The sequence below is a fragment of the Chiloscyllium punctatum genome, chromosome 18 (assembly GCF_047496795.1).
Source record: "Chiloscyllium punctatum isolate Juve2018m chromosome 18, sChiPun1.3, whole genome shotgun sequence".
Taxonomy (NCBI): Eukaryota; Metazoa; Chordata; class Chondrichthyes; order Orectolobiformes; family Hemiscylliidae; genus Chiloscyllium; species Chiloscyllium punctatum.
In genome coordinates this window covers 34899913-34912052 of record NC_092756.1, presented here as the reverse complement: position 1 = coordinate 34912052, position 12140 = coordinate 34899913, and the positions used below count along the sequence as shown (strand labels likewise).

Sequence of the window (12140 nt, the reverse complement as noted above, 5' to 3'; positions counted from 1 at the left end):
AAGGTGTCATTCATGTATCTGACCCAGAGTTTGGGTTGTATTTGTGGTAAGACTGTTTGTTCTAACCTTTGCATTACTACTTCTGCTATGAGTCCAGAGATCGGTGAGCCCATGGGTGTTCCGTTGATTTGTTCGTATATTTGGTTGTTGAATGTGAAGTGTGTTGTGAGGCACAAGTCCAGTAGTTTAAGTATGCCGTCTTTGTTGATAGGTTCACCGTCCTGTTGTTTGTTACGTCTGTCCAGCAGGTTGGTATTGGCTAATGGTGGAAATGAGAAATGAGAATTGGTCATCACTTTGATATGACTGCACTACAGGCCCTCAATAGTCAGCAGGAAATTGAGCAGTAAATATTTCAGGCAATCTCAGATATCTGTAAGAAGGATAGGGTTGTAATGGTCAGGGATTTTAATTTTCCAAACCTAGACTGGGACTGCCAGCGTGTTTGGAGGTTGGATGGGAGGGATTTGTTAGGCACGTTCAAGAAAATTGTCCCAGTCAGAATTGAAATGGTCAGACTGCAGGAAGGGGTAAAACCGGACCTCCCCTTGGGAAACAAGTAAGGGAAAAGGGACAGAGGTGTTAGTGGGGGAACACTTTGGAAAAGTCACAACAATCGTATTAGTTTGAAAATAGTGATGGAAAAGAACATGGCTGGTCGACAAGTTAATGATCAAAACTGGCCTTGCCTGAATCCAGAAGATATGAGTCAAGAGCTTTTAACAATTGCTTGTGGAGGCTATTTGCAGGTAAAGGGACGTCAGGCAGGTGGGAAGCGTTCAAAAGAGAGATAAATGAGAGTTCAGTGCCAGCATATTCCTGTTCGTGTGAAGGATAATGCTGATGCAAGTAAGAAACACTGGATGAATGGTGATATTCAGGTTCTGGTCCAGAAAAAGGGGCCACGTGTCACATATAGCCAGCTGGATTAAGGGAATCCCTTCAAGAACACTGCGGGTGAAGTAATACACTTAAGTGAGAGATCACGTGGGGCCAAAGAGGACCACAGAAAGCTCTGGCAGATCAAGCTGAGGAAAATACAAGCATATTAACAACAGAACATTAAACACGGATTGAATATGGTTTAATGGGGCCAACCAAGTGTGGAACCAGAAGAGATGGCTGAGATCCTAAACGAAAATTTCACTTTTCAACTTACTGTGAGGAAAAACTGGGCAACTCAGGGAAATAAACAGTGATGTCTTCAAAAGAGTCCGCATAATAAAACAGGAGGTGCTGGAGGTTTTTAAATGCATAAATGGTAGACAAATCCCTGGGAACTAATCAAGTATATCCCTGGATATTGTGAGAAACTCAGGAAGAAATTGTGGGGTCCCATAAAGAGATTTGTCTATCACTGACAGCCACAGGTGATGAGCTGGAAGCCTGGAGGGTGGCTGATGTTTTGCCAGTCCTCAGGAAAGGCTGTGAGGAAAAGCCAGGGACATCAACGCCAATTAGCTTGATGTCAGTGATGCATACGTTGTTGGAAGCGATTCCGCTGAACAGGAATTACATGCATTTGCAAAGGCAAGGATTGTTTAGGGATAGACAGCACAGCTTTGGAACGCTGCGTAGAATTCTGATCCTCCCGATTTAAGAAGCATTTACTGATGCTGTAAATGGAGCAAAGATTGACGAAGACGTTACTGATACTGGAGGGTTTGACAAAATCCGAGAGGCTGGATAAGCTAGAAAGCAACAGTGGGCGGGGTGGTGTCGTTGCGGGGAGGGGGGGGAGTGAGGGTGAGATAGATTTGGCACATAAGTTTAAGGAGAATGCAAAGGAATTTTCTACAGCACACAAGGACAAAAAAGCAACTGGACAGACAAAAGGGTCCCTGAAAGATCAGTGAGGCCATCCAAATGTGGAACCACAGGAGATGGGCGAGACCCTAAATGAATATTTCATGTCAGAACATACTGTGGACAAAGACTAGGAAACAAAGGGAAAGAAACAGTGATGTCTTGTACAAAGTGCCCATTACAGAAGACCTAGTACTGGAGGTCTTAAAACACAAAGGTAGAGAAAGCCCCAGGTCCTGAACAAGTGTATCCCAGGACATTGTGGCAAAGTAGTGTTGGGAACGTTAACAGAAATACATATATCATCGTTCTTTGTATTTCCACTGGGCGTAGTTGGCTGAGAGGTGACCTCATAAAGGTTTATAAAACAATGATGGTTACAGGTAAGTTGATTAGCCAATGTCTTTACCCCAGGGTAGTGGAGTTCATAACTAGAAGGGATTGAACTACAGAAGAAGGAGGTGTTAGCAATTCTGCAAAGTGTAAAGCTAGCTAACTCCCCTGGGCTGGATAGGATTTATCCTCATATTCTCTGGGAAGCCAGGGAGGCGACTGCTACGTCTTTGGGTTTGATCTTTATGTTGTTATTGTCTACAGAGATAGTGCCAGAAGGATGGAGGATAGCAAATATTGTCCCCTTGTCCAAGAAGGGAAATAGAGAAAACCCTGGTAATTATAGAGCTGTGAGCATTATTTTGACTCTGGGTAAAGTGTTGGAAAGGCTTATAACAGATAGGAATTATAACCATCTGGAGATGAATAAATTGATGAGGGATAGTCAACATGGTTTTCTGAAGGGTAGGTCATGCATTGCAAACCTGAGTTCTTTGAGAAGGTGACCAAAGAAGTGGATGAGGGTAAAGCAGTTGATGTGGTGTTTTTGGATTTGTTAACGTTCCCCACGGAAAGCTATTGCAGACAATACAGAGGTCAATACCAACACAATTGTTGAAAGTCAAACAACACACTTGGTGGGCGGCACGGTGGCACAGTGGTTAGCACTGCTGCCTCACAGCGCCAGAGACCTGGGTTCAGTTCCCGCCTCAGGCGACTGACTGTGTGGAGTTTGCATCTCCAAATCAGAACAAAATTGTTGGTAATTTTGCAGTTTGGATCAGAACGTGGCTCAATGAAAAAAGACAGAGAGTCGTGGTTGATGGGAAATATTCATCCTGGAATTCAGTTACTGGTAGGGTAATGCCACGATCTTGTTTTGGATCCAATGTTGCTTGTCATTGATATAAATGGCCTGGATGAGGGCATTGAAGGATGGGTTAGTAAAGTTGCGGATGACACTAAGGTTGGTCGAGTTGCGAACAGTGATGCAGGATGTTGTAGGTTAGAGAGAGGCATAGATAAGCTGCACAGCTGGACTGAAAGTTCACAAATGGAGTTTAATACAGAAAAGTGTGAGATGATTCACTTTGGAAGGAGTAACTGGAACACAGAGTACTGGGCTAATGGTGAGTTTCTTGGTAGTGTAGAAAAACAGAGAGATCTCTCTGTCCACGGACACTGATCCCTGAAAATTGCCACTCAAGTTGATAAGTTCGTTCAGAAGGCATTTGGTGTGTTAGCTTTTATTAGGAGAGGGAGTGAGTTTCGGAACAATGAGATCATGCCACAGCTGTACAAAACTCGCGGGTGGCCACACCTGGGTTATCGTGTACAGTTCAGGTCACTACATTACAGGAAGGATATGTAAGCTTTGGAAAGGATTCAGAGGAGATTTACTGGGATGTTACCTGTTCTAGAGGGAAGATATTACAAGAAAAGGCTGAGGGACTTGAAACTGTTTTCGTTCGAGAGAAAATGTTTGAGGCGAATTAATTGAGACATCTAAGATAATCTAAGATGGGTTGAGAGCCTTTTCCCTTGGAAGGCAATGCCTAGCAGAGGCTTTAAATTGAAGGGTGATAGATGTAGGACAGATGTCAGAAGTAGCCTCTTAACTCAGAGTAGTAGGGGCGTGGGATGCACAGCCTGCAACAGTAGTAGACTCACCAACTTTAAGAGCATTTAAATGGTCACTGGATAGGCATATGGATGAGACTGGAATAGCGTCAGTTAGTTGGGCTTCAGATTGGTTCCAGAAATTAACACAAAATTGAGGGCCGAAGGGCCTGCAGTGCATTGTCATGTTCTATGTTCTAGAGGACATAAATATGAAATGAAAGAGAAAGACTTTAAAGAAATTGGAGGAGAACATTTTTCACACAGAGGATGGTGCAGGTATGGAATGAGCTTCCAGGGAAGTGGTAGAGAAAAGTACAATGAGAACATGTAAAAGACATTTGGGCAATTACATGCAGAGGAGAAGGTTTGAAGGGATATGGGTCAAATGCAAGGAAACGCATCTCATTCAGGGACTCTGGTCTGCATGGACTGGTTGGATCGAAGGAACCGTTTCTGTGGTGCATGACTCTATCCAGTTAAAGAGGAGGAGATTACCGAGAGAAGGCATGTTGTAGACACTGAGATAGGGAGATGGTAGTTTGGAATGCAGTACGCTTCAAATATGTGGAGGGACCATCAGGAAGGGAGGAGGTTATAGGGACAGGAACGGTTATAAGGAATTACAAATTATTGAAGACACTGGACCACAAGACATGCCATAGATACAGTTCTGCAGAGTAGTGAGTCTTAGTACAACAAAACATAAAGTAGGGGTGGTGATTGAGCATGTGTTGTGGCTGTACTGTGCCTCCACTCCAACACTATCTATGTCATGTCTTGTTAGCCAATGTTTGGAGCCCTCTCGTTGTTCTTTGTTCTGTGCACTGTAGGTGATATTACCTCACTACTGGATTTGTTGAAGGTTCCAGATCTCCCTGCCCTTGGTCTCTCTGGCTGACCAAACATCATCAATGTGGTGATGGACGAGACACCCAGCAGTTGGGAAGTCTATTGTGTCAGGACCTTCCTGAGTACCAAGAGGAGACAGAGGAATAGACACAATTGGAAATTAGACTGATGTAGTGAGGGTTACACATAGAGAATGGCATTGAGCCCCACAGAGATCTGGAAAATGGAGCGATATCAATTAAGAGCCCAAGATTGCTGGAAGATGTCCGCATCACACTACTGAGTCGGAAGAATGGGTTTAGCTTCATGGTGCCCTGGTATCAGTGTATTGGGATGAGCAACCTGTGAGCAGTGATGCCCTCGTGGTATTATTGCTACACAATGTATCCAAAACCTCAGCTAATCTTCAGGGGAGGGAGATTTGAATCCCACCATCTGAAATGGAGACATTTGAAATCAATAGTTTTAAAATAATAATAATCCATAAATAAGTATAAAACCATTGCTGATGTACAAAATATCCAAACATTTGTCCTTTTAGAAAGACATCTGCCCATCCTCTCGTGGTCTGCACGACATACTCACAGCAAAGTGTTTGCCTCTCAATTACCCTCTGAAATGGCTGAGCAAGTTACTCAGCTCAAGGTCAGCTCAGGTTGGGCAAGAAAGGCTGGTCAGCCAGAGACACCCACATCCCATACCTGGTTTAATAAATAATCCATTAGGATGGTCCCACTGGAACTGTGCTGGGACCAGTGTCCTGGCCAATAATGTTGGTAGGTTTATGGACAGGGCTTTAAACTGACCCAGACGATGCAGGGACAGGGTTCAGGTGAAAGGAGCTTTCCAAATCCAAAGAGAAAAGGTGACGCATCGGAACAGCATGGGAATGTGGCTGAAGACAAGCAGAAAGGGACAGGATGGGACAAGGTTTAACTCAAGTCGCACAACAGTGAATCGGTTTTTGACAGAAAGTTGTGGGAAAGAGCAATTTTGTTTTGGAATGGACAAAGTCTCATCAATAAGGGAGATGGATTTGTGACCCAAAGTTAAAAGAGATTTAGACACCAGGGAGACATGGTTTCCGGGCGAACAAAAGATGGAACATAAATATTCAATGATCCACAACCTTGCAGAAACTCAGGCGAAATGGGCAATACTAACAATAATGGATAACAATGGCATTACAGAGAAATCATTTGGCCTCAGATCATGAAGTAGAGTCAGCCAGTAGTCAAATTCTGGCCAGTACTTGCCAAGGACACAAGCAGCAGAACAGTTTTAGTCACAGAACAGCATTTCATTGCTCATCACTGCATTGCACAGGAATTCATTGGAATTTTTTAAACAAATGTATTGTGATAATTTTGGGAAAATTCAATATTCGCATCATCTGGGACAATCACACAGATAAGTGTGATATTGGAAGGGGAGTAAAGAGATTTTTTTCAGTGTTTCTTTGAATAACACACTGTGCAACTGGCTAGGGATGTAACTATCTCAGGTAAATAGTTGTGAGATGAAACTTAGTGAATGAGTCAAGTCACCTGGAGAGATCCTCTGGGAAATTGCGATAAAGTGCAATTTAAATTAATTTAAAGCATTTCAGTGAATCACAGAAAGGCCAAGCTACAACTAGAAACAAAAATAGCCAATCACATAAGTTTGACAGTAGAACTGGCCAAGTTTAACAGGCTCAACGGACTGAAATATGTGTCTGTAAACGAACAGTGGAAAACGTTTGAAAGAACAGTGTAAAACACTCAACAAAAGAATATTTCATTGAAACAGACAAATCCTCAGCAAGAAATTCCCACCGGTCCCTCACTCAGAACAAAATGGATCATATTAGATTATGAGGTGGAGAAGGTCACCAAAAAGTACTTAAAATCCTAAAGTGAGAGTGTGTTTTAGGAGTAAGGTTTAAAGAGATTGCAAAGGGTCTGCTAGCAGGGGGAGGGCTGTGGGAAGGGGAATCATTGTCAGCGTTTAATGACACGACAGGATCAGGGAGAGACGAATGTGCTGAGAGTGTTACAGAGAGTCATCAGGGCCTGAACAGTGTAACAAAGCCAGTACGGATTGCTGCAGCTGGAGGGGTTTGCAGCAATGTGGAGGGACATATGAGGGAGAGGATCAACCAGTTGCTAATAAAAAAACACTTCAGTGACTACAGGATTAGTCAGACACAAGTATTGACCATCCTCAGGCCACAGGATTATTTACGAACAGCATTGACCGTCCTCAGCCACTATAATATTCACACATAGTACTGACGAACCTCAGTTCCCAGGATTATTCACATACAGTATCGACCATCCTCAAAAGAGAATTATTCAAACACAGTATTGACCATCTTCACTCAGTAAGATTAATTCACACACAGTATTAAGTATCCTGAGCCTACAGGATTATTTACACACAGTATTGAAGTTCTCAGGCCGCAGGATTTTTCACCCGCTATATTGACCATTCTCAGACCATAGGATTATTTACAAACAGCATTGACCGTCCTCAGGCCACAGTAATATTCACACACAGTATTGTGCATTCTCAGTTCCCAGGATTATTCGCACACAGTATTGACCATCCTCAGGAAAGAATCATTCAAACACAATATTGGCCATTCTAAGGATACAGGATTATTTACACACAGTACTGAAATTCTCAGGCCGCAGGATTTTTCACAATCTATGTTCACAATCCTCAGGCCAAAGGATAACTAACACTCAGCATTGACTATCCTCAGGCCACAGGGGTATTCACACATTATTGACCATCCTCAGGCCACTGGATTGTTCACACATCATTGGGGCAATCACACGCGACACAGTATTGATATTCTCAGGCCACGTGAGTATTCACACACTGTACTGACCATTCTCAGGTCCCAGGATTATTCACACACAGTCTTGACTATCCTCAGGTCTCAGGATTATTCACACACTGTATTGACTCTCCTCAGGTCTGCCAGCAACAGGAGTAGATCTGTTAACCTGAAAGGCATTTAAATGGTCATTGGATAGTCATATGGACGAGAATGGAATAGTGTCAGCTACTTGGGCTTCAAATTTGTTCCACAGCTTGGCGCAACATCGAGAGTCAAAGAGCCCGTACTGCGCTCCCACATTCTATGTTCTAGAGGGAATAAATATGAATGGAGCGAAGAAAGACGTAAAAGGGATTGGAGGAGAACATTTTCCACACATAGGATGGTGCAGGTATGGAATGAGCTTCCAGAGGAAGTGGTAGAGCAAAGGACAATAACAACATGCAAAAGACATTTGGGCAGGTACATGGAGAGGAGAAGCTTTGAAGGGATTTGGGTCAAATGCAGGGAAACTCAAATCGTTCAGGGTCTCCGGTCATTATGTACTATTTGAATCAAAGGAACGGTTTCCGTGCTGTATGACTCTGTCTCCAGTGATTGGAGGAGGAGATTACTGAGATAAGGCATGTTGTAGACACTGAAGCAAGTTACAGCGACAGGGATGGTAGTACATTTCAAATATGTGGAGGGACGATTGGGATAGGAGGAGGTTACAGAGATAGGATCTGTTATAGGAGTTACAAATTATTGAAGACACTGGTCCACAAGACACGCCGTAGATGCAGAGTTGGAGAGTAGCAAGTCTTAGTACAACAGAACGTAAAGCCAGGGTGGTGATTGTGCATGAGGTGGGGATATTCTGTACTCCCCCTCCAGAACTGTATCGACGTCATGTCTTGTTAACAGAGGTTTGGAGCCTTCTCATTGCTTTCTGCTCGGTTGTGGAGACTGGATGAAGTTAGCAATACTGAGGGTTGCAGAGGTAGAACGGACTCTTTAGACTGGTCACGGTTACAAGCCTCTCGTGGGAGGCCTGCTTTCCCCTCTTTTGTCCAGATGCTCACCAAGGGAGCAAAGGCCTGGATTGAAAACTGGGAACTCTCGATGCTGTCTCAGTGCAACAAAACTTACAGTGGGGGTGGTGATTGAGCCTGAGGTGTGTCTGTACTGTGCTCTCCCTCCAGCACTGTATCTGTGTCATGTCTTGTTAGCCGATGTTTGGAGATATCTCATTACTCTCTGCTCTGTGCACTGTGAGTGATCTTACCTCACTGCAGGATTTATTGAATGCTCCAGATCTCCCTGCCCTTTGTCGCTCTGGCTGACCAACCATCTTCAATGAGGTGATGGATGAGACACACATCAGTTGGGAAGTCTATTGAGTCGGGAACTTCCTAAATACCTACAGGAGACAGAGAAATAGGCAGTCTCTGAAATTAGGGTGATGGAAACACATGCAGAATGGTAATAATTGCCATACTGACCTGAAAAATCCCAATCTCCATCTCTGGTCTGTGCTGCTTCATCTCTCTGGAGAGATGGATTCTGTTGCCTCAGGGTCTGGAGTAGCTGGAAGAGTGAGAGACACTGACAGAGGCAGAAATTAAACCCTCACAGTGAGGAATACCAAATGGAGAGAGACTGAGTGATATCAGCAGAGCGCAGGAAGATTTCGTAACAAATCATTGTGTAGAAAGAAGGGGTTTTGATTCATTTTGCTTCTGGTATCAATGCTCAGGGATGGGAAACCTGTGAGAAGGTGAAGTGATGGCCTGGTGGTATTATCGCTGTGCTATTTATCCAGAAACTCAGCCATGTTCAAATCCCACCATTGTAAACAGGTGAATACATGAGTGGTGTGAAGACTGGGGAGGGTTACAGTGATATCATGTGCTCTCCAGGCTGGAGGAAGGTGCACAGATGGGGAGGTTGGTAAGGACTCGAGAATGTTAGAGACAGGGTGGGCTGTAGGTTCTGGACAAGATGACAGAGATGAGGAGCTTTTTTGAGCACAGAGACCGTAACTGTTAGCTTCAAAGACATTATGGAAAGAGATAAGGGTAATGCAGAAGCTAAGTATCTAAACTTGGGGAGGCCATTTATCATGAGATTATCACTGTCATTCAACGTTATCATTAGACTGGCAAGCCTCGACTGCAAGGAACTACACTTGTTGGAGTCTCTATTTGGAACATGGGAGATGTTAAATGTGATGCAGTGAGAATTCAGAGCAAATGTGTTTTGCGAGGAGTGAATGGCTTAAACAGCACATTTAGCAAATACTGATCAAGCGATATTGTGAGTTTGAGAAAGAAAATACAGAGCAATAAAAACAGACGAAGCCATTCAAAAGTCTAGAGTGTGTGGGGCAGGGGGAATGGGGTGGATGCTAGGGGTGGTGGTTGTAGTCCTTAAAAATGAACAGGCAAACAACGGTCACAAAATATCCTTAGCTAATAATGTTAAGGATAAGCCACAAGGTACTTAATAAGTACAGTTAGAGTAAGAGAATTCCCAACGAAGCAGTGGGGCCTGTTAGAAACCAAATGGGCAATCAGTGCATGGAGCCAGAGGAAGAAGGTGAGGTCTTCAATGAATACTTCCCATCTGTATTCACACAGGAGAAAGACATTGAAGCCAGGGATGGTGAGGTTCTGGAACATCTTAAGATCAATGAGGAGGAGGCATTAAATATTTTCACAGGCAAAAAGGTGGAGAAATACCCAGTAACAATCAAATATATCCCAAGCTGCTATGGGAGGTAATGGAGCAGATTGCTGGGGCCCTGGCGAATATATTTAATACTTTGCTGGCCACAGCTGAAGTGCTGAATGACTGGAGGATCGCTAATGTGATTCCTTTGATCAAGAGCAGCAGGGATAGGCCAGGTAATTACACAGCAGATAGTCTGATAGGAGGGGGAGGGAAATTATTGGAAACAATTCTGAGGAACATGATGAATCAACATTCGAAAGGACAGGAATATATTAGGAATTGTCTGTATGGATTTGCTTGAGGACTGTCCTCTGATTTTGATGAGGGCAATGCAGATGATGTGGGTTACATGGAGTTCATTAAGGTCTTTGACAAGGTCCCACATGGAAGGCTGGTCCAAAAGGGAAGAGCCCATGGCATCCAGGCAAGATGATAAATTGTATCCACAATTGGTGGAGGATTGTTTTTACGATTGGAAGCCTTTGTCCAGTGGATGTACAACAGGGATCTGTGCAGGAACCATCTCGGATTAATATCTCGGATATGAAAGCAGAAGGAATCATTAGTAGGTTTATCGATGACATGAAAAGTGAGGGTGTTGTCCACAGTGAGGGGGATGGTCTCAGGCTGCAGTCTGATATCGATCAGATGATAAACTGAGCAGAGTAATGGCAGACAGAGTTTACTTCTGATCACTGTGAGGTAATGCACTGTGGGGAGTCTCGTAAGCGAACAGTATACATCATGAATGGTAGGTCCTCCTGGAGAACTGAGGAACACAGGGACCTTGGTGGGCAAGTCCCTGGATGTCTGAAGATGTCAGCACAGGTACACAGTCATTATGTAAGTGGCCCAACTGGAGAATGGGGCTAAACCTGACCTCCCCTTGGGAAACAAGGTCGGGAACGGGACTGAGGTGTTAGTGGGGGAGCACTTTGGAAAGTCACCACAATTGTATTAGTTTGAAAATAGCAATGGAAAAGGACAGGCTTGGTCCACAAGTTCAAGTTATACCATGGAGCAAGATAGTATTAGACATAAATTTTAAAAGTAGATCTGGGAGGCTATTTGCAGGTAAAGGCAAGTCTGACAAATAGGAATATTTTACAATCAAGATAAAAGGAGCGTTCAGCACCAGCGTGTTCCTGTTAGTGTGCAGCTCAATGCTGACTGAATTAAGAAATACTGGCTGAGTTTCGAGGCTCTGGTCAAGAAAACAGGGGGGCACATAACTGGCGGACTCAAGTGAATCCCTTCAGGAGCATCGGGGCTGTAGAAATACTCTTAGGATGGAAATCAGGAACGTAAAGACGGAACATAAGATAGCTTCGGCAGAGAAGTTAAGGAGAATTGAAAGAGATTCTATAAGTGTATTAAGAGCAAAAGAAGAGTGAGGGACAAAACAGGTATCCATAATGATCAATGAAGCCAACAATGTAGTCAACTACAGGATCCGAAACAAATATTTCACTTTGGAACTTAGTGTGGATAAAAACTGGGGCGCTCGGGGGACTAAACCATGTTTGTCTGAACTACTATTAGAATACTGTGTGCAATTCTGGTCTCAATGCCATCGGGAGGATGTTATGGAACATGAAAGGTTCGGAAGAAATTAACAAGGATGCTGCCAGGGTTGAAGGGTTTGCTCTTCGGGGAAAAGCCTGAATAAGCTGGGGCTGTTTTCACTTGAACATGGGAGGCTGAGGAGTTACCTGATAAAGGTGTTTAAAATCATGATGGTCATCGATAGGGTCAATAGACAAGGTCTTTTTCCCAGGCTGGGGGTTTCCAAACCGACAGGGCATAGCTTTAAAGTGCGAGAGGAACGTTTCGAAGGGACCTAAAGGAAAACTGGTTCTGGCAGAGTCTATGGAATAAACTGCCAGTGGAAATAGTGGAGGCTGATAGAAATACATTTTATATGATGGGTATATGAATAAAAAGGATTTAGAGGGATATTGGCAAAATTCTGGCAAATGTGACT

At 43.7% G+C, this 12140-nt stretch overlaps 1 long non-coding RNA gene across 1 annotated transcript; it reads right to left on the bottom strand.

Moving 5' to 3' along the window:
- Positions 1-58: 58 nt before the first annotated feature.
- On the bottom strand, positions 59-8796 carry LOC140489139 (uncharacterized). Its single transcript, XR_011963085.1, has 3 exons — positions 8709-8796; positions 7490-7607; positions 59-259 (listed from the first exon to the last, which is right to left on the bottom strand). It is a non-coding gene; the product is annotated as an uncharacterized lncRNA (long non-coding RNA).
- Between the last annotated feature and the right edge of the window lie 3344 nt (positions 8797-12140).